General features: G+C 48.6%; 1 long non-coding RNA gene across 1 annotated transcript in view; it reads right to left on the bottom strand.

Moving 5' to 3' along the window:
- Positions 1–21,204, bottom strand: part of LOC131381756 (uncharacterized) — a 97,354-nt gene that overhangs the window by 5,253 nt on the left and 70,897 nt on the right. Inside the window, exon 2 of the long non-coding RNA XR_009210683.1 lies at positions 11,029–11,182. This is a non-coding gene — a long non-coding RNA (uncharacterized LOC131381756). The remainder of the gene's footprint in view (positions 1–11,028; positions 11,183–21,204) is intronic.

The following is a 21,204-nucleotide window of genomic DNA, read 5'->3' as shown; positions in this document are numbered from 1 at the left end:
GGGAGGGGAGGGGAATGGAGGGAGGAGGGGAAAGGAAGGAAGGAAGAAAGGAGGAGGGGAAAGGAAGGAAGGAAGAAAGGAGTAGGGGAAAGGAAGGAAGGAAGAAAGGAGAGAAAGAGGGAGAGAGAGAGGAGAAAGAAAGAAAGAAAGAAAGAGAAAGAAAGGAAGGAAGGAGAAAGGAAAAAGAAAGAAAGAGAAGAGAGATGGAAAAAGAAAGACAGAGATAAAGGGAAAGAAGAAAGAAAGAAAGAGAAAGAAGAAAGGAAAGAAAAAGGAAGGAGAAAGAAGAAAGAAAAAAGAAAGAAAGAAGGAAAAGAAGGAAGGAAGGATGGAAGAAAGAAAGAAAGAAAAAGAAAGAAAGAAAGAAAGAAAGAAAGAAAGAAAGAAAGAAAGAAAGAAAGGAAGGAAAGAAAAGACAGAAAGAGAAAGAAAGAAAGCACTTCTCTGGGTCTCTGGGTAGATGTTGGTCAGCAGCCATGTGGTCTGTCCAGCAGGCAGTTCTCAGCTGCCCTGTCAACCTTCCTGGTATATGACTCAGTCCATTCCCCTTTGGTGGTGGAGCCAGTGTGAGGCAGGTTTTATTTTTCTGACCATCCTAATAGATTCAACGTGAGATTCATCAATAGAGTCATACTGAGATCCGAGTGAGTGATTTTCCATGGTGCTTTCTACTCTCAACCATGCATTTCTTCTTAATACTCCTCCAAACACATTTTTGTTCCTGCCACACTTCTCTCCTGGTTCTCCTCCTTCCTCTCCACACCTCCCAGCCCACCCAAAACACTATAGGTATGTGGCACTGGCTCTGGGCCCTTGACCCCTGCCAGGCCTTCCCTCTCTGCCTCTTCCTCTATTTCCCTCCAAGCATCTGCTTCTTCCCATTCCAATGCTGTTGGATTTTTTCCTTGGAAAAGAAGGGGTCTCAGCCAGGGGTAGCTCTGAACTCAGGTACTCGCTGCTTAGCAGCCCAAGAGAAAGAAACACTCCTTCTTTGGGCTCTAAACTTTAAAATCCCAGGGAAGCACTCTGAATGGCCTTGCTTGAGTCATGTCCCCACCCCTTAGGCCAACCCCTGAGCAAAGCTGTGATGATTGGCAGCACCACTAGAATGGCCCTGTGGGAGGGATTAGGTTACCCCAGGAAGTGTGTGATGCCTGCCAACACACACAGAGGAGTCCACTGCAACCCCAGAGTGGATGCTCTGCTTAGAACCCACCCCAGGTGCTCCTCCCACATGGCAGAACACTGAGCCTCAAGGCCAGGCACCTTTTCTCTCTCCTCTTCCCCCACACAGGCCATGGCACCTTGGAGCAATGCATGCCATCCCCTTTTCTTCCTGGCACCTCCTCTCTCGGGACCCATTTCCCAACCTGCCTTGTTCCTGTTCCTTACTCTCTGCCCAACCCTTCTGAATTTTTTCAGCCCAGCCCCCTGAGGTTTGCAAGGGCTGGACAACCCCTCCCTGCCTACCAGAAACTGCCCTCTTACCTCCCAAGATACAAGCTGCGTGCAGAGAGGCGGGAACAGCAACTGAAGGGAAAATCACAGCCAATCAAGACACAGAGAGGCCTGAAGGCCTAGCAAGGTCTCAGTAAATGACAGTTTTTTCCTCTTTCTACGACCAGGCCTATGACAGCCAAGCCACTCTGAACTGTGGCAGTTTCTCTCCAGAATGTCTCCCCAGATGTCCACTGGGACTACTTCTCATCTTTAATAAAAATCTCTACTCCAATGTATATTTTCACCAGGCTCGGTGGCTCATGCCTGTAAATCCCAGCACTTTGGGAGGCCAAGACTGGAGGATTGCTGGAGGCTGGGGATTTGAGATCAGCCTGGGCAACATAGTGAGATCTCATCCCTACAAAAAATGAAATAATTAGCCAGCAGCCATGGCAGTGCATGCCTAAAGGAAAGAAGGAAGGAAGGAAAAGAAAGAGAGAGAGATAGAGAAAGGGAGAGAGAGTGGAAGGAAGGAAGGAAGGAAGGAAAAGAAAGGAAAGAGAGATAGAGAAAGGGAGAGAGAGAGAGAAGGAAGGAAGGAAGGAAGGAAGGGAGGGAGGGAGGGAAAGAAAGAGAGAAAGACAGAAAGAAGGAAGGAAGGAAGAAAGGAAGGAAGGAAAGAAGGAAGGAAGGAAGGAAAGAAAGAAAGAAAAAGAAAGAAAGAAAGAAAGAAAGAAGAAGAAAGAGAAAAAGAAAGAAAGAAGAGAAAAGAAAAGGAAAAAAAGAAAAGAAAAGAGAAAGCAAACAGGCTGCTTGGGAGGCTGAGGCAGGAGGATCACTTGAGCCCAGAGGTTCAAGGCTCCAGTGAGCCATGATTGTGCCACTGTACCCCAGCCGGGGCAACAGAGTGAGACCCCAACTCAAAACAATGGTATGTTTTCTAGGGAGGTCAGGGCACTGCATCTGTTGTCAGTCTGCAATAACTTAGCATGAGCTGGATCCCGGATTAGATGGTTGGAGAGCACAGCCGGAGAGATGCATGACTCAGGATGCTGCTGAGCATAAGGAAAAGGCCCCGTGGTAACAGCAGGGACTGGGAGCAGCCAGAAGGCACCATGAAGACCCCCAGGAGCCGAGCAAGAGGAGGATGCTGGAGAGAAGACGTTGTGTGCCTCTGTCTGATGTAGTCGTGATGTTCTAAAGAAAAGATGGCTTTGGGCCGGGCTCCAATGCTCGTACTTGCAATCCCAGCACTTTAAGAGGCTGAGGTGGGAGGATCGCTTGAGCCCAGGAGTTCAAGATCAGCCTAGACAACATAGCAAGGCCCCCATCTCTACAAAAAAGGACAAAAATTAGCTGGTCGTGGTGGCATGTGCCTGTGGTCCCAGCTACTCGGGAAGCTGAGATGTGAGAATTACCTGAGTTCAGGAGTTGGAGGCTGCAATGACCCGTGATCTTGCCACTGCACATCAGCCTGGGCAACAAAACAAGACCTTGAAGAAAAGCAAGAGAGAGAGAGGAGAGAGAAAGAGAAAGAAAGAGAGAAAGAGAGAGAGAGAAAGAAAGAAAGAGAAAGAGAGAGAGAGAAGGAAGGAAGGAAGGAAGGAAGGAAGGAAGGAAGGAAGGAAGGAAAGAAAGAAAAAGAAAGAAAGAAAGAAAGAAAGAAAGAAAGAAAGAGAAAAAGAAAGAGAGAGAAAAAGAAAGAAAGAAAGTGACTTTGCTTCTTTACAAAAAATATGGGAGAGGGGCTGGGCACAGTGGCTCATGCCTATAATCCCAACACTTTGGGAGGCCAAGGACGGTGGATCGCTTGAGGTCAGGAGTTCGAGCTCAGCCTGGCCAACATGGTGAAACCCTGTCTCTACTAACAATACAAAAATTAGCCAGGCGTGGTGGCGCATGCCTGTAATCCCAGCTACTCGGGAGGCTGATGCAGGAGAATCGCTTGAACCCGGGAGGTGGAGGCTGCAGTGAGCTGAGATTGTTCCACTGCACTCCAGCCTGGGCAACAGAGCGAGATTCTGCCTCAGAAAAAAAGGAAGGGAGGAGGAGGGGAACACAAGGATGTTCCCTGTGTCCGTGAGTCTGGGTTAGAGGCTGGCCTTGCACTTTTCCAGGAAGTTTGCAGAATGTAGGAATGAAAGTATCGGTATGTCATCTCTAATTTATCCATGTAAAACCACCAGGTTTCCAATGATGGGGCCTGGGGCAGTGGAAAGGGGACCCCCTCCTGCTAAGAGGCACTGCTGCCCTTGGAGAGCCCTGATCTGTCATCGCTGCTGTGAGATCCGGAGCAACTAAGAGTCAAGGTCTCCGTGGGCCTCAGATGGCAAGAACACGTCCAAGGTGATTTTCTGCTGAGTCGTGGGCAAGAGAACACAGGTAAGAGGACACGTGGCAGTGACTAACAGTGATTGCTTCCAGGAGTGCCCGGTCACATCTGTCTGTTTGCCCTTCTCTAAATCTCCCTGATCATGTTGCTCCTTTCCATGTACTGTGCTAATATCAGCGACCAGTGATTATCATTACCGCTCTTGTTAATTTAATCGAAAGTCATATTTTGTGCAAAAATAGGCACAGATGGCTGGAAGCAAGGGTTAATGCTTTCAGCCAGCAAGGTCCAGGGAAATCTGGCCACATGTGCTCAGCTGCATATGACCAGTTGCCCGGACGCAGACACTTAGGAGAGGAGAGGCTGTTCTCATCCTCCCAGGTTTATAGATCAGCAAACAGGCTCCAAAAAGTAAGGGCCTTGCCCAAGCAGGGATTCAATCCCCACTTTCTGGAGGCAGATCACTACAGCAAGGGTTTCTTTCATTTTCTTTTTCTATTTTAGAGACAGGATCTTGCTATGTTGCCCAGGCTGTAGTGCAGTGGTGCAATCTTGGCTGCAACCTCAAACTCCTGGGCTTAAGTGATCCTCCTGCCTCAGCCTCCACAGTGACGGAGACTATAGGCATGTGCCACTATGCTTGGCTCAATTTTTTTTTTAATAGCAGTGGGGGTCTCACTTATGTTGCCCAGGCCGTTCTCAAACTCCTGGCCTCAAGTGATCCTCCTGCCTCAGCCTCCCAAAGCACTGAGATTATAGGCAGGAGCCACCACACCAGGCATATCAGGAGTTTTCAATATCATAAAGTTTATTTGTTTTCCTGCTTGCCCCACCCCAAGAAAAAGAAAATTCTAGGAGATCAGGAGATAGTGGCAAGATGTTTTTTTTCTTTTTTCTTTAGATGGAGTCTCGCTCTGTCACCCACGCTGGAGTGCAGTGGCACAATCTCAGCTTACTGCAACCTCTGCCTCCCGGGTTCAAGCGATTCTCCTGCCTCAGCCTCCTGAGTAGCTGGGATTACAGGCACGCACCACCATGCCTGGCTAATTTTTGTATTTTTAGTAGACACGGGGTTTCACCATGTTGACCAGGCTGGTCTCGAATCCTGACTTTGTGATCCACCCGTCTCGGCCTCCCAAAGTGCTAGGATTACAGGCGTGGGCCATCACGCCCGGCCCGAGGTGTGTTTTAGAACACTTCCTCAAACTGACTTTGGTTATTTCCCTCTGGTGAGTCGCCTGCCCTGCCTGCTCTGGGTGGCTGTGCTAGCCTTTACTCAGTGGTCATCCTTCTGAGCCTCCATCCGCTGAGCCTCTCGGCACCTACTCCAAGCAGCAATGAATAGGTTTCTCGCCACTTGCAGTTGCAGCCCCGTATCAAGTCTCACCAGTGACCACACTTCCAGGAAGCCAGAGAGAGCTCTGTTCCCTGCCGCCTGGAATTTCATTTGGCTCTGGCGCTGAGTTCATGTGACAGGGGAAGAGTGGCGTGTCTGGGCACTTAAGCCATTTGTGGTAAAAGGATCCGGATGTGCAAATGGCTGAGTTCCGTGTTATTGGATTTTTCTTTTTTTCACTTGATGAAAAACAGAATTTTTTTTCCGACTGTCTGCAGCTCCATTCAAGTAATAACAAAAATAACTTATTTTAGTACAATATATACATGGTAAGTCTTTTTATTTTTTCCTGAAACAGTCTGTCTCTGTTGCTCAGGCTGGAGTGCAGTGGCATGACCATAGCTCACTGCAGCCTCCAACTCCTGGGCTCAAGCGATCCTCCCACCTCGGTCTCCTGAGCAGCTGGGACTACAGGCATACACCACCACACCTGGCTAATTTTATTTTTGGTGGAGATGGGATCTCACTATGTTGCCCAGACTGGAGTGATCCTCCCACCTCAGCCTCCCAAACTGTTGAGATTACGGGCATGAGCCACCACGCCTGGCCCCATGATAAATCTTTAAAAGAGAAAGCCTTGCTTCCTACGAGACCCAGCATGATGGGCAGGGGATGGCCGATGTTTTTTGGACAGTTACCGAGCCCCTTTCTGAGCACGGTACTATGGCGGCTGAGCTGGATAGGAAATGCATGAAGAAGCAAGATTGTAAGGCAGGGGAGAAGGTATGAGCACTCCAGGCTGAGGACATCTCAGAGATTCATGCCAGGGCGGTATGAGGGGCCCTGGCTGGTGAGGGAAGAGTGAGTCATCCCATATAACCAAGGGAAGGCTAGGAAGAGGAGCTGGGGGTAAAAGTCCTTCACTCACAGTTACCTGAGCAATGTTCCAGGTGCTGGGCTAAGTAGGCAGGTGGAATGAGTGAGGCTAGCGGCAGGGAGGCTGGTTAGGAGATTTCCTTGTACACTGAACATTTATGAGGCTCCTACTGTTTGCTGGCACCATGCCAGGTCCAGAGGAGCAACAGAGAGACAAATTGGATGGCTGCCTGCCAAGGGCTCTCCTTCTCAGGTGGCAGCGACACAAACAGATGTCGTGATGCCTCACATAGAAAATAAACAAAGATGCCTGTAATTCCAGCACTTTGGGAGGCCGAGGCAGGAGGATTGCTTGAGGCCAGGAGTTCAAGACCAGCCTAGGCAACATAGCAACCTCATCTTTACTAAAAAAAAAAAAGTATTTTATTTATTTTGTTTTATTTATTTATTTATTTTGAGATGGAGTCTCACTCTGTTACCCAGTCTGGAGTGCAGTGGCGTGATCTCGGCTCTCTGCAACTTCTGCCTCCTGGGTTCAAGTGATTCTCATGCCTCAGCGTCCTGAGTAGCTGGGACTATAGGCGCACGCCACCACGCCCAGCTAATTTTTTGTATTTTTAGTAGAGACAGGATTTCACCATGTTGGCCAGGCTGATCTCAAACTCCTGACCTCAGGTGATCCACCTGCCTTGGCCTCCCAAAGTGCTGGGATTACAGGCATGAGCCACCGTACCCGGACCTACTAAAAATTTTTAAAATTAGCTGGGCATGGTGGTGCTTGCCAGTAGTCCCAGCTACTTAGAAGGATAAGGCAGGAGGATGGCTTGAGTTCAGGAGATCTAGACTGTTGTGAGCTATGATCACACCACTGCACTGCAGCCTGGGTAACAGAGCAAGACTCCAACTAAAAGAAAGAAAAAAAAAAAAAGAAACAAAGGGGAGAGGAGATGGGGAGGCAGGAGCCAGCCATGGGTGTGAGCAGAGCAGGTAGAGGGAGATGTGGTCTTTATTTCAGCCAACAAAGAAAACAGTGTGATGAGGATGTTCAAGTGGATTTTTTTGTTTGTTTTTTTGAGACGGAGTTTCACTTTTGTCACTCAGGCTGGAGGGCAGTGGCATGATCTCAGCTCACTGCAACCTCCACCTCCCAGGTTCAAGCGATTTTCCTGCCTTTGCCTCCCGAGTAGCTGGGATTACAGGCACCTGCTACCACACCCAGCTAATTTTTTTTTTTTTTTTTTTTTTTTTTTTTGTATTTTTAGTAGAGACAGGGTTTCACCATGTTGGCTAGGCTGGTCTCAAACTCCTGCCCTCTGGTGATCCACGCACATTGGCCTCCCAAAGTGCTGGGATTACAGGTGTCATCCACTGCACCCAGCCTCAAGTGGATTTAGATCCATAGCTTCAACCAAGCAATTCCCTTTCAGAGTGTGAGAAAACCTTTAGTGTGCAGGGCACTCCAGAAGTGTGCATGGAGCACTTCAAGTCCATTCACACGACTTCACCCTCCCCTCTCCCGCCTCCCACCACTCTGGGCCATGTCAGTGCAAGACTCTGAGAATTTCACTTTCTCTTCAAATGAGCTTCATATATACTGCCAGAGCCAGCTTTGAGCCTTTTCTTCGTCTCTTTTTGTGTTGTGGTGGTGGTTTGGGGGTTCTATTTTTTTTTTGAAGATCACATTCGTAATAGGAAACCTAGCACATTTGGGCACCCCACGTGGGCAGAGGTGTTTTAAATGCCATGGAGACAGAGCACGGCTGAGCTATGTCTGGATGTCATATTTTTTTTAGCCACATAAAAAGAGCAGGTCTTTGTTGGTGCTGCGGGTGATTAAGTCTCAAATCTCTGTGAGATCTGAGATCTCAGCAGCTGCCAAGGCAAATCACCCAGTTAAATAGCAGCACTACAAACATACCACTGCCAGGAACTCCACCCCACAGTGAAGCTGTGCAAAGACTTTGGTTGCAAGGGTAAGACCTTAACTGTCCTACAGCCTGTGCTTAAAAGAGTATGTCACATGGTCACCCTGAGACCCAATGGAGAGCCCAAGAGACTCAGGGTTTCTCTGTCATTTTGATGCAGGGCAGGCAAGTCCCAGAATTGGGGCTTAACCTGGAAAGGTTCTTGGCTTCACTCAGGAAAAAATTCAAGAGCAAGCCAGTGGTAGAAGCAAACAGCTTACGGAAGCAGTAATGTTACACTCCGTGACTGCTCCTGCAGCCCAGGGCTACCCTGTGGGCAGTGTGCTGAGAGTAGCAGCTCAGGGGAAGTCCTGCAGTAAGATTTATACCCACTTTTGATTACCTGCAAATTAAGGGGTGAGTTATTCAGAATTTTCTAGAAAAAGGGTGGTACTTACTGGTTGTCGCTGTGGAAAGGGGTGGTAAGTGCTGAGTGTTGCCATAGCAATGGTAAACTGACATGGCCCTCTGGGCATGTCTTATGGAGAGGTGCATTCCCCTGTTCCCTGTTTTAGCTAGTCTTCGGTCTGGTTCAGAGTTGAGTCCTGCCTCCTACTTCAATTTGGGAAAGATGATTTTGACACATGTGCCTGGAACTGCCATCTTGGTGTTCATTTACACCTTTGGTTTCTGGTTAGTTTTGTGGCTTTGTAGCACCTAGATGAAGATATAAGAAGTGTGTGATTGGCTGGCCATGGTGGCTCATGCCTGTAATCGCAGCACTTTGGGAGCCTGAAGCAGGTAGATCACGAGGTCAAGAGATCGAGACCATCCTGGCCAACATGGTGAAACCCTGTCTCTACTAAAAATACAAAAATTAGCTGGGCATGGTGGTGCACACCTGTAGTCCCAGCTACTCAGGAGGCTGAGGCAGGAGAATCGCTTGAACACAAGAGGTGGAGGTTGCAGTGAGCTGAGATTGCACCACTGCACTCCAGCCTGGTGACAGAGCGAGACTCCGTTTCAAAAAAAAAAAAAAAAAGTGTGAAATTGTGGTCTTTTCTGGCTGTCAAGAAGAGTTCCCATGAAAGGCCATTTGTCCCCAGGCAAACCCTCTGGCCACACCAGCCTCCCTTTGGAAAGAGAGAAGGATCCAAGAGCTGATTTCTTTTAGGAATGTGCATGGAAATATTTTCCCTGTTGGATGGAAAGAAGAAACCAACAAGGTGTGCAACAATTCAATTCTAACACTAACTACCAAGACTTAGCATAGACCTCACAAGTTAAGGGCTCCCCAAGGCTCCCCCTACTTCAGACACATGTTGGTGGTCCCCAGTTCACCCACACTTCTAACCGACTGACTACAAATCATGAGCTCCCACAACTTCCTCAGGTTCAATCACTCACAAGAATGACTCAAAGAATTCAGGAAAATGCTGTACTTACCATTACAGCTTTATTATAAAGAATACAGACCAAGACCAGCCAAAAGAAGAGACTCATAATAGCACAGGATGAGGGAGGGTCCCAAATGCAGAGCTTCTTTGCCCTGACCCCATGAACTTGGGAATGTCACCTTCTTAGCACATCAATATCTTCACCAACCAGGAAGCCCACCTGAGCCTTGGTGTCCAGAGTTTTTACTGAGGTTTCATTACATAGGCATGATTGATTGAATCACCAGTCATGTGACTGAACTCAGTCTCCAATCCCTCTCCCCTCCCTGGAAGTCAACTGGTATCACATAGCTCAGAGCCCCAACCCTCTAATCACTTGGTTGGTCTTTCTGGCTTGACCAGCCCTTATCCTGAGCCATCTTGTTAGCTGAAACTCAAATGGAATCCAAGGGGATCACGAAAAACAATGACACTCGTATTTCTTGGGAAATTCCAGACTTTACTATACAACAATGTCTATAATGGCCCAGGGCTGAAATACAACACTCGGCTCATAAAGCTTCCTGTTATTTGGGCAGAGATGATGAGTTCCAGCTTTGCAGCCCTTTGAAGCAATGGAGCAGAGCACAATACAGGCAGGCATTCCATTATTCATTCATGCCCACAGTCATATAATTAGTTTGGGAGTCCTACTTTGTACAGATGCTGTGGGATTTGTGATACTTCTAGGCCAATTACTTTATGAGAGTAATAAAACACTACTGAACCCTGGGCCCCTCCCAAGTCCAGCCTGGCTAATGCTTTGGGGAGTGTTGTTTAATCACAGGCTGCAGGGAGAATCTTCCCAGGATAGAGGACTTACCAGGGTGAGAAGCCCTCCTAAAGACTGTTGTTTGAGTGACTCCAGGGCCATTTTCCCACTTGGGTCTGGCTTCAAGTTGGGAAGCTGGCCCAATGGGGGCAAGTTAGAAAACGTTGGAGAATAACCAAATACTGCAGCATGTATGGAAACCCTTCCTATGGCCCCTTTGAGGGATGAAAAAAATATGGCATTCCCTGGGCACAGTGGCTCATGCCTGTAAGACCAGCACTTCGGGAGGCTAAGGTGGGAGGACTGCTGGAGCCCAGGAACTTGAGACCAGCCTGGACAATATAGTGACACCCCATCACTACAAAAACAAATTTTTAAGTGAGCCGGGCATGATGGTGGGCACTTGTAGTCCCAGCTGCTTGGGAGGCTGAGGCAGAAGAATCATTTGAGCCCAGGAGTTCAAGGCTGCCGTGATCCATGATGGTGCCACTGCACTCCAGCCCGGGCAACAGAGCAAGATCCTGTCTCTATACATATACGTATACATATACATATACATGCCATACATATGACATGTATATGCCATATATATATATGACATTCACTTCATGAATACTTCGCATTATGCTAGGAAAACCACCATGAACAAGACCCAAAACCCCTGCCCAGTAGTCAAGTCTGTGAGGCCACCCTGAGACATGGGTAATGAGGTGTCAGCATGGCTGAGCTCTTTCACGGAAATGGGAAAAGGCTTTTGCAGGAATAATACTCAGGAGATGGGACCTTGTCTTGCCCTGTCCCAAAACAACCTCTTCCCAGAAGCTTCCCCAGACCCCTCCCGCCAAAGGAAAGCCTCCCTCCTCCTCCTCCAGACCATGCAAGGTGCCCACTCAGGTAATCCTCCTGCGATGTCTACAACATCAGTTTCTCACCTTGTATTGAGGACCGTTGAGTAATCACCTCTTCTTATGAGGGTCTTATCCTCCAGCTGGACAGGAAATGCCTAAGGCTGTGAGGAGCTTCTGAGGATTGTTGCATGATCATTCTCCCAAAATCTGAGTACAATGGTCCGGTGATTGTCCCAACCTTACAAGGAGGAATTAGATGAACAAGACAATGTACATAAAGCATTCAGCGCAGGGCCCAGCACACTGTAGGCACGAAATTATATACAAATATATACACATATCTACATAACATATATAAATTATATTTATAAAATGTAGTGCATTGTATGCACTAAATTGTATGCACTATGTATAGAAATGTATATAAAAATACATATATAAACATATACATAAATATATAAAAATACATACAATGCATTAAATTATATATAATGTCTATATGTATTTATACATACAGAATTCTATACATATTATTTCCTAAATATATATTCATTTTCTTTATACAAATATATGTAATATATACATATATATGTATTTCCATATACAAACATCTGTAATATGTAATATATATGTATATACATAATATACCTATTTATGTACATATATTTTTGTATATAAACATATATTTATGTATATATGTATATATTACATATTGTAATATATATTACACATATATATTTATGTGTATGTAATATATATTTGTGTAATATACGTAAATATATATTACGTATAATATATATAAAAATACAATGCACTAAATTTTATGTATAATTTCTATATGTATTACACATATATAATTATATACATATTATTTCCTAAATATGTATATATTCATTTTCCTAAATATATGTACATATGTACATACGTACATATGTATATTTAGGAAACTGGAGCCCAGAGAGGTCAAGTAACTTCCCCAAGGTCAAACAGCTATGAAGAGGCAGCACTAAGGTTTGAATAAATCTCACGCTCCTATTGAAGATTGATTGGCACTTGCTGGGTGTAAGGTAAGGGTCCATCAGGTATCTGCCCTCAAAAATCTTAAACCTAGTGCTGGGGGGCAGGCACACACAGGTGTGGTGTGAAGCAAACTGCAGTAGGGGGTGTCCAGACCTGGTGAGGACAGGGAGGGGAGCTACTGGGGACTGTGCAGATAGCATGTGAGGCAGGCCTTGAAGAGTGGGTGGGATTTTGACCGACAGGGTGGAAAAGAGCATTGGAGCATGGGGAACAGCATGTGCAAAGGCACTGGGACAGGAGGACATGGCATATGAGCCAGGGATGGAGACGTGTCCATTGCAGGAGATGCAGGGGCCGGATGGCAGGGGCGGGGAAGGGGGCTGCAGGAAGGAAGCCTCAGGGCAGGCACATCTGGATCACGGAAGACGGGGCCACCACGTTGAGGCACCTGCCCTTCATCTTGGAACCTCCTGAGGAGTAAATCGCCCTCCCCAGACTCGGCAGATGTTTGGTCAGGAGGCCAGTGCTCAGCTATTTCATCATGAAAATCCTGACCCAAGGCACGATGCCCAGCCCAAAGCTGTATCCAATCAGCGTGGGTACCTGGCCCTGCTCGAGGGGAGCCACGGCAGACCAGCCCTTATGCTCACAGGAGCCTTTCTGGTGGGTCTGCCCCGGGAGACAAGTTCAGTTGCGGGGAGGAGACTGGCGCCTCATGCCAGAGGGTTGAGGGTTGGAACCAACGACACAAGGACCCTGCCAAGCCACTCTACCATTGGGGGTGGAGGCTTTGCCATCACCCAGCAGGGGTCTTTCCCCCAGCTCCCTCCCCCATGGCTTTGCCTCAGTTCTTGTGTAGGTTCCCAGAATAAAACCATAAGCACAGAAAGACTGTAGTTATTGGGGGAAAAAGGTAGGTAGGAAGATAGTTAGCTGTTTCCTGTCTTCTCAAGATAGGTAGATAGGTTATCTAGGTAGGTTAAGTGGGTAGGTAGGTAGACAGGCAGGCAGGTAGGTGGGTAGACAGGTAGGTAGGTAGGTTGACAGGCGGGTAGGCAGATAGGTAGGCAGGCAGGTAGATAGGTAGTTAGATAGCTAAGCAGGTAGGTAGAGAGGTAGGCAGGTAGGTAGGTAGGCAGGTAGATATGTAAGTAGGTAGGTAGGTAGGTAGGTAGGCAGGTAGGTAGGTAGGCAGGTAGGTAGGTAGGCAGGTAGGTGGGCAGGTAGGCAGGTAGATAGGTAGGTAGATAGATAGGCAGGTAGGTAGGTTGACAGGTGGGTAGGTAGCATGACTACAGGGAGATGAAGCCTGCTTTCAACAGCACCGCTGCAGAACACATCAGATAGAAAAAGAAAACAACCTCGCTTCACATTAATGGATGAGGCGCAGTCACAGTGGGTCTGCGCACCTCACTGGGAAGTGACCGTTTTCTACCCCACGATTGTTTCCTATTCCCCGGGTCCTGCAGCTATAAGGTAATCATACTCTTCGGCATGTCCAGAAAATAGCTGCATCTCTTGTGATGAGACAAGAAGGGCTCACATGTGCCTCGAAACTCCAAAGCATCCACATTCTGCCCAAAGACCAGAGGAACTTTCGGAGTTGATGCAGAGATTTCCCCGCATTTTATATGATCAAGAGAAGACTGAGTCCCCAGGCTTGCATTTAATTCTGCTACCTTGGGTCTCGAGCTATTAAAACTTTATAGAATTCTCACACAGCCTTCCCTAGGGACCTGCCTGCACTGGCGGGTGCTACACTTCAGAACTTATGCTTTTTCCTTTTCCAAACTGAAGATTTCATGTCTTCCCATGCTGCATCTTGCTTGGGCCAGAGCAGAACAAATTACCTTGGCAAAATAAGTCCTTACCAACTGGCAACACTGCAGGAAAGAAACTAAATCCACACTTGCAATAAATCTGAGCAGAATATTCTGAAGATCTTCCAGAAATAATGTACCATTGGCTAACCTGCTCTATGGATACAGCTGTGTCTCTGAGAGTGCGCCTTCTTCTTCCAACAGTAAGTGATTTCAGGGCAAGGATGCACTCCACAAAATCCCCAGGAACTGTTCTAGGACGCTGAGGGTGTGAGTGGGAACACCAAAGGCACTGATGGAGCGAGAACTGGAATAGTTAGGGCATGTCTTTGGGGAAGGATTAGAGGGGACTGGGGGCAGATTGCTTCAATCCTACTATTTGTTTGCTTGTTTGTTTGTTTGTTTTGAGATGGAGTTTTGCTCTTGCTGTCCAGGCTGGAGTGCAATGGTGCGATCTTGGCTGGCTGCAACCTCTGCCTCCCAGGTTCAAGCGATTCTCCTGCCTCAGCCTCCCAAGTAGCTAGGATTGCAGGCATCTGCCACCATGCCTGGCTAATTGTATTTTTAGTAGAGACAGGGTTTCACCATGTTGGCCAGGCTAGTCTCGAACTCCAGACCTCAGATGATCTGCCCACCTTGCCCTCCCAAAGTGCTGGGATTACAGGCATGAGCCACCGTGCCCAGCCAGTTATTTTGAAAATTAAAATTGAGCTGGGCTCAGAGGCTCACGCCTATAATCCCAGCACTTTGGGAGGCCGAGACCAGGAGTTCAGGACTAGCCTGGGCAACATAGTGAGACCTCATCTCTCTCTCTCTTTTTTTATTTATTTTTTATTTTTTATTTTTTTTAAGATAGAGTCTCGCTCTGTTCTCCAGGCTAGGATGCAGTGGCACGATCTCGGCTCACTGCAACCTCTGCCTCCTGGTTCAACTGATTCTCCTGCATCAGCCTCCTGAGTAGCTGGGATTACAGGCGCCCACCACCATGCACAGCTAATTTTTGTATTTTTTTGTGGAGGCGGGGTTTTGTCATGTTGGCCGGGGTGGTCTCAAACTCCTGACCTCAGGTAATCTGCCCACCTTGGCCTCCCAAAGTGCTGGGATTACAGGCATGAGCCACTGTACCTGGCCGTGAGATCTCATCTCTACAAAATATTTCAAAATTGGCCAGGTGTGGTGGTGCGCACCTGTAGTCCCAGCTACTCAGGAGGCTGAGGCAGGAGGACCTCTAGAGCCCAGGAGTTCGAGGCTGCAGTGAGCTATGATCATGCCACTGCACTCCAGCCTGGGGGATAGAGCTAGACTCTGTCTCTAAGAAAGAAAGAAACAATTAAAATTGAATTAATTCGGCCGGGTGCAGTGGCTCACGCCCATAATCCCAGCAATTTGGGAGGCCAAGGCAGGCAGATCACCTGAGGTCAGGAGTTCAAGACCAGCCTGGCCAACATGGTGAAACCCTGTCTCTACAAAAATACAAAAATTAGCCAGGCATGATGGCGGGTGCCTCTAATCCCAGCTACTCAGGAGGCTGAGGCAGGAGAATCGTTTGAACCTGGGAGGCGGCGGTTACAGTGAGCCGAGATCGCACCAGTGCACTCCATCCTGGGTGACAGAGTAAGACTCTGTCTCAAAAAAAAAAAAAAAAGAAAAGAAAAGGAAGTGGTACTTGATGAGGAAGCTCAGGCTGTCCCCGAGCCCACGTATCATGAGGGCATGTCACCACGACTTAGACCTTTGGAACAAAGATGTGCCCAGCAGAGAGAGGCCAATTCAGCCTCTTGCCACGGCTCTCAAACCCCTCCCTTTCCAAAGCACACGTTAAGCTTTTTTGGAAAACCCTTTAAAAAGAGCCAAAATCCTTGCTTAGAACTGAAAAAATAAATTGTTTTTGTAAGTGTAACAGCTCTATCACGAATCATAATAATTCTGCTCTAAAATTACATTTGACCCCTCCAAGGAGTTGATCCAATGGTACACCCTGAGAGCATGACTCAGTCCTTCTCAATGCTCAGAATGCCACTGTTCTCCCCAACGGCCTCAAACAAATGCATGCATTTATATCCTTACCAATCTGTAAGTTCTCAGGGTGTGAAGCGCCTGTTTACTTTAAAGAGCAGACACAAGTGAGAATCGTAATCATGGTTGTTCTGCTCTGAGGGTTGAACGCTAGGAGCAGACAGCACCTTCTGAGTCCATGTGTGATGACCCACGAGAGTTCGCAAGGAGAGTAGGTAGTCCCTTGCTGGGGGTGACACTGAGGGAGCAAGGCCCACCTCCTACTGCTGATCATTTCAAAATAATTCACTGTCAATGCATTCATCCAGCAGATGTGGATAACGGTGGCTGACCTTCACCGAGCTGGGCGCCCACTAGGCGTGCCTTGCACCGAGCTAAACTCTGTGCACAGGAGGCATTTAATCCTCATTGCAGGCTTTGAGGCACATGCTGGCCTCATTCTCATGGTATCCAGGAGGAGACCTGGAGCTCAGAGAGGCTGAGCTAGGCAGCACAGGACAGAGTCTCAACCCAGGCTCTCAGCCAATGTTTTCCGAATCCCCCTCTCCCCGGGGAGCCCAAGTCACTGGGTTCCCTACCCACCCCAAACCCCAACCCAAATGCTATGACCTTTGTAAGAAGGTCCCATGGCCAGGCACGGTGGCTCACACCTGTAATCCCAGCACTTTGGGAGGCCAAGGGGGGCAGATCATCTAAGGTCAGGAATTCGAGACCAGCCTGGCCAACATAGGGAAACCCCGTCTCTACTAAAAATACAGAAATTAGCCAGGCGTGGTGGCATGCACCTGTAATTCCAGCTACTTTGGAGGCTGAGGCACAAGAATGGCTTGAACCTAGGAGGTGGAGGTTACAGTGAGCCGAGAATGCGCCACTGCACTCCAGACTGGGTGACAGAGCGAGACTCCGTCTCAAAAGAAAGAAGCTCCCATGGACTGATTTTGTGTTCAGAGGAAAAGGTCTCTGTGCAGCAGGGCTGGGTCCTACCCAGGTGCTGCAGGGCAGAGATGCCCACAGCAGTGAGTATTAATGGACCTAGCTCCTCCAACCTCCTTCCTTCAGCATGTCGCCACCCTGAACAGCCTGCCAGTGAACCAGCGCTTCGCTTACTTCTCTCGACTGAATCATCACCAGAGACGTTAATTAACGTAAAATATTTGAATGGCTATTCTAATTCTTACTCATGCATTTAGGGTTCTAGCTGATTGGTGAAGAGTTGCCTTCCCCCCCCCCCCCCCATCAGATGTTTGGCCATATCCTCATTTCGGGAAAACTGGACTCATGATACTGAACGTTGTTATAGGGCAACTTTTATACAACAAGCTGGAGGATGCTGACAAAGGCACGCCGTGAGGGAGAATCCGACCACTCTATGGGGAGAGGCAGGTCTCCAAGGGCTTTAGCAGGGACTCCCATCTCTACCACTGCGGGACCCAGGGCCTCAGGAACATCACATGCCACTGAGCCTCAGGGTCCCCAGCTGGGCTGGGAAAGGATGGCTGAGGGTCGGGTGGGTGGCTGTGATCAGAGGGGCCCTCCCCTGTGTTCTCATGATGCAGCCTGGAAACGTGGGCAACTCTTAATTTTTTTTTTTTTTTTTTTTTTTTTTTGAGACAGTCTCACTCCGTCACCCAGACTGGAGTACAGTGGTGCAATCTCCGCTCACCGCAATCTCAACCTCCTGGGCTCAGGTGATCCTCCTGCCTCAGCCTCCCAAGTAGCTGGGACTACAGGGGCACACCATCACACCCAGCTAATTATTTAAAATTTTCTGTCCAGATAGAGTCTCAGTATGTTGCCCAGGCTGGTCTCAAACTCCTGGCCTCAAGCAATCCTCCTGCCTCGGCCTCCCAAAGTGCTGGAATTGCAGGCATGAGCCACCACACCCAGCCTCAACAACAGATGTGAATAGTGTCCTTGCCAAAATTCATGCCCACTTTGAACCTCAGAACGTGGTCTTATTTGGAAACGGGTCTTTGCAGATGTAATCAAGTTGCAATGAGGCCATCTGGATCACTCACCTGGGTGAATCTTGATGCAATGATTGGTGTCTTGAAAGGAAGAAAGAGATAAAGAGAGGCACGCAGGGCTGAAGGCATGTGAAAGGCAGAAATAGATTGGAGTGATGTATCCCCAAAACAAGGGACCCTAAGGATTCCTAGAGCCACCAGACACTGCAAAGAATCCTCCCCTAGGGCCTTTGGAGGGATCATGGCCCTACCAGCAGCTTGAACTTCTGGCCTCTGGTCTCCAGAACTGTGAGAGAATAAATTTCTGTTGTCTTAAGCCACCCAGTTTGTGGTACTTTGTTATAGCAGCCCCGGGGCACTCATATAGTGTGGACGTTACCAATCTCAAAACAGAGTCAGCACCTAGCACAGTGCCTGCCACCAGGAAGCCATGGAGAGGGAACCCTCGTGCGCGTATGCCTGTAATAGGACTTATCACACACACATGAAAAAATGCCTGCACATAGGCCTACGACGGGAACTATGCAAGGAACCCCTCTAAAACCCAGGGTTCCAGGCCGGGCACGGTGGCTCACGCCTGTAATCCCAGCACTTGGCAGGCAGATTACTTGAGGTCAGGAGTTCGAGACCAGCCTGGCCAACATGGTGAAACCCTATCTCTACTAAAAATACAAAAATGAGCCAGGCACAGTGGCACGTGCCTCTAATCCTAGCTACTTGGGAGGCTGAGGCAGGAGAATCGCTTGAACCTGGGAGACAGAGGTTGCAGTGAGCCCAGATCGCGCTACTGCACTCCAGCCTGGGTGACAGAGCAAGACTCCGTCTCCAAAAAAAACCAAACAAACAAACAAAAAAAGAAACAAAAAACCAGGGTTCCGAATAAGCCCCTCACACAACAACACTTGCCCAACGACGGCTGCTTCTACCAATGAGTAATTGCCAGCTCCTGCAATGAGCCCCTTTAATCAATGTCTTTGTTTCAAAACAGTTTACATGGACTTCTCTCCTTTTTTGTCTTCAAAAGCTTCCCTGGCTGGGCACAGTGGCTCATGCCTGTAATCCCAGCACTTTGGGAGGCTGGGATGGGAGAATTGCTTGAGGCAAGGAGTTTGAGACCAGCCTGGCCAACATGGCAAAACCCTGTCTCTACAAAAAATAAAAATTAGCTGGGCATTACACACCTGTAATCCCAGCTACTCGAGAGGCTGAGGCAGGAGAATCACTTGAGCCCAGGAGTTTGAGGCTGTAGTGAGCTATGATCACACCACCACACACTAGCCTGGGCGACAGAGCAAGACCTTGTCTTTAAAAAAAATAGATAAATAAAATAAAAGCTCCCCTCAGCCCCAAATTCTTTTGATGCACCTACGATTCGTCATAGCATATGTATCCCAGATTGCAACTCCTGAATACACTCTCTCTTTTGAGAGCTGATCTCTCTGATGTTGGTTTGTTTAGAGACAGGGTCTTGCTCTGTCGCCCAGGCTGGAGTGCAGTGGTGTGATCATAGCTCACTGCAGCTTTGAACTCGTGGATTCAAGCCATCTTCCCACCTCAGCCTCCCAAGTAGGTGGGACTACAGGTGTGTGCCACCATGCCCAGCTAATTTTTAAATGTTTTTGTAGAGATGGGGGTCTCGCTATTTTGCCCAGGCTGGTGTCCAACTCCTGGGCTCAAGTGATCCTCCTGCCTTGGCCTCCCAAAGCACTGGGATTACAGGTGTGAGCCACTGGGCCAGGCCCCCTGATGTTCACACAGGAAACCTACTATGTTGACAACAGCCTGGTTTGCCTGTAAGTTTGGAACATCCTTGAGCCTACTGACCCTCCTCTAGCCTTGGGAAAGGGGAATGGAGGAAGAGAATGGTGGTCCCTGGCTGCCCTGTCCCTATGCTCCGGCTTAGATTGTAGGTCTCACCGAGCCTTTGGAGCCCATGACCTTGAAGCCTTTGTGGTTCAATAAAGAGAGAGCAGCCCCTTCCCCAGGATCAGTCCCTGGCCCACCATCTCATCACCCATCTCCCTTGTGACTTGGGGCCGGCCACCACCTCCCTCCCTCAGTGGACCCCCTATTCAATGGGCATGTCAGCATCTGCTCACATGTGGGACCATTGCTAAATGGTGACCAGCAGGCGAGACACAGTGACCAGCATGGCAGACAGAGTGAGACTGCAGGAGGGGTGGCAGGTGGCTGGTCAGGAAGCCTCTCCTGTGTCCACTCCACAGCGAGACCCCAGGAGGACAGGGGCTCAGCCACAGTCACCAGCTGATACTGATGCTTTTTCTGCAGACCACACCTGTCCCTCTTCCAGGGTCATCCTGCAAAGTGGGAACCAGGAGGCAGGCCTGCCTCCCACCCTGTGACGTTCATGGCTCTGCCCTGCTGCCGTCCCTACCCTCTGTCCTCTCCTGAAGGCAGCCTCACTTCAAGGCATCCAGGCCCCTGCAGATGCTATGCTGCCCAGAGGGCAGAGGGTGTCACCTCCCTGCCTGGTCTGGCCCTGCCTGGGCACAGGCTGCTTTGCGCAGGGTTCAGCGGCTCAGAAAATAGGAGCCCCAAATCAAGGCTGAGCGGCCATGGAGGCAGAGCCTTTTTTGCCGAGGAGCAGTGATGGTAGCCACGCCACGTGGATGCACCCATGCAAGCCCACTCCTCTCATCTCAGAGCTCCCAAGAGACAAGAGGCGGCAGAGGAGGAAGACGAGGCTGAGAAGGGGAAGGTAGGGGATTGCCCAAGGCATGCAGCCAGCCTAGGAACCAGGCAGCCCCAGGGCCCCAGGCTAAAGTACCTGCGGAGACTTGACAGATTCCTAATAGCTTCCAAACCACCTTGCAGCTGCTGCCCTCCCATCAAGGGAGGAAGAATGTTAATTAAAGCATGATTTAGCAAAGCAGGTAAAATCTAAACAAATAAGATGTGCTGAAGTGCAGGAGAGGTGGTCAGATGGCCTCTTGGCATCTATTTATTTATCAAACACCTGTCACCTGGCAGCAGGTGCTGTGTTAGGTGCTGAGAACAAGCCCAGCCCACTGCCCGCCCAAGGATGCAGGCACGGAGAAGGAGGGCACTTGATGCGTTTATACCTGCATGCCAGGCCTAGCACAGTGCCTGTTTTTGAGCAGGTGCTCAAAAACCTCTGAGAAATGAATGAATGAATGAATGAATGAATGAACAAATGAATCTACCAAAAGAAACAACATGAACATCTAAATGCAACCAGGATGGGAAGAGGATTTGAGCTATACAGTAGAGAGCAGTCACTTCAATCTGCAAGCAATCCAGGAAGGCTGCCTGAAGGAGACAGCACTTGGTCCAAGCTTGAAAGATTGAGTAGACCTTTGAGAACTAGAGAAGGAGGCCACAAATCAAAAAGTACATACATTTATTCAGAAGCAGGGGCAGTATTCCTAAAGAGACTGTACAAGGTCAAACCTAAT

This window comes from Hylobates moloch, unplaced genomic scaffold (assembly GCF_009828535.3).
Source record: "Hylobates moloch isolate HMO894 unplaced genomic scaffold, HMol_V3 SCAFFOLD_1, whole genome shotgun sequence".
In the NCBI taxonomy this organism is placed as follows: Eukaryota; Metazoa; Chordata; class Mammalia; order Primates; family Hylobatidae; genus Hylobates; species Hylobates moloch.
This window is presented reverse-complemented; position numbering and strand designations above follow the sequence as displayed.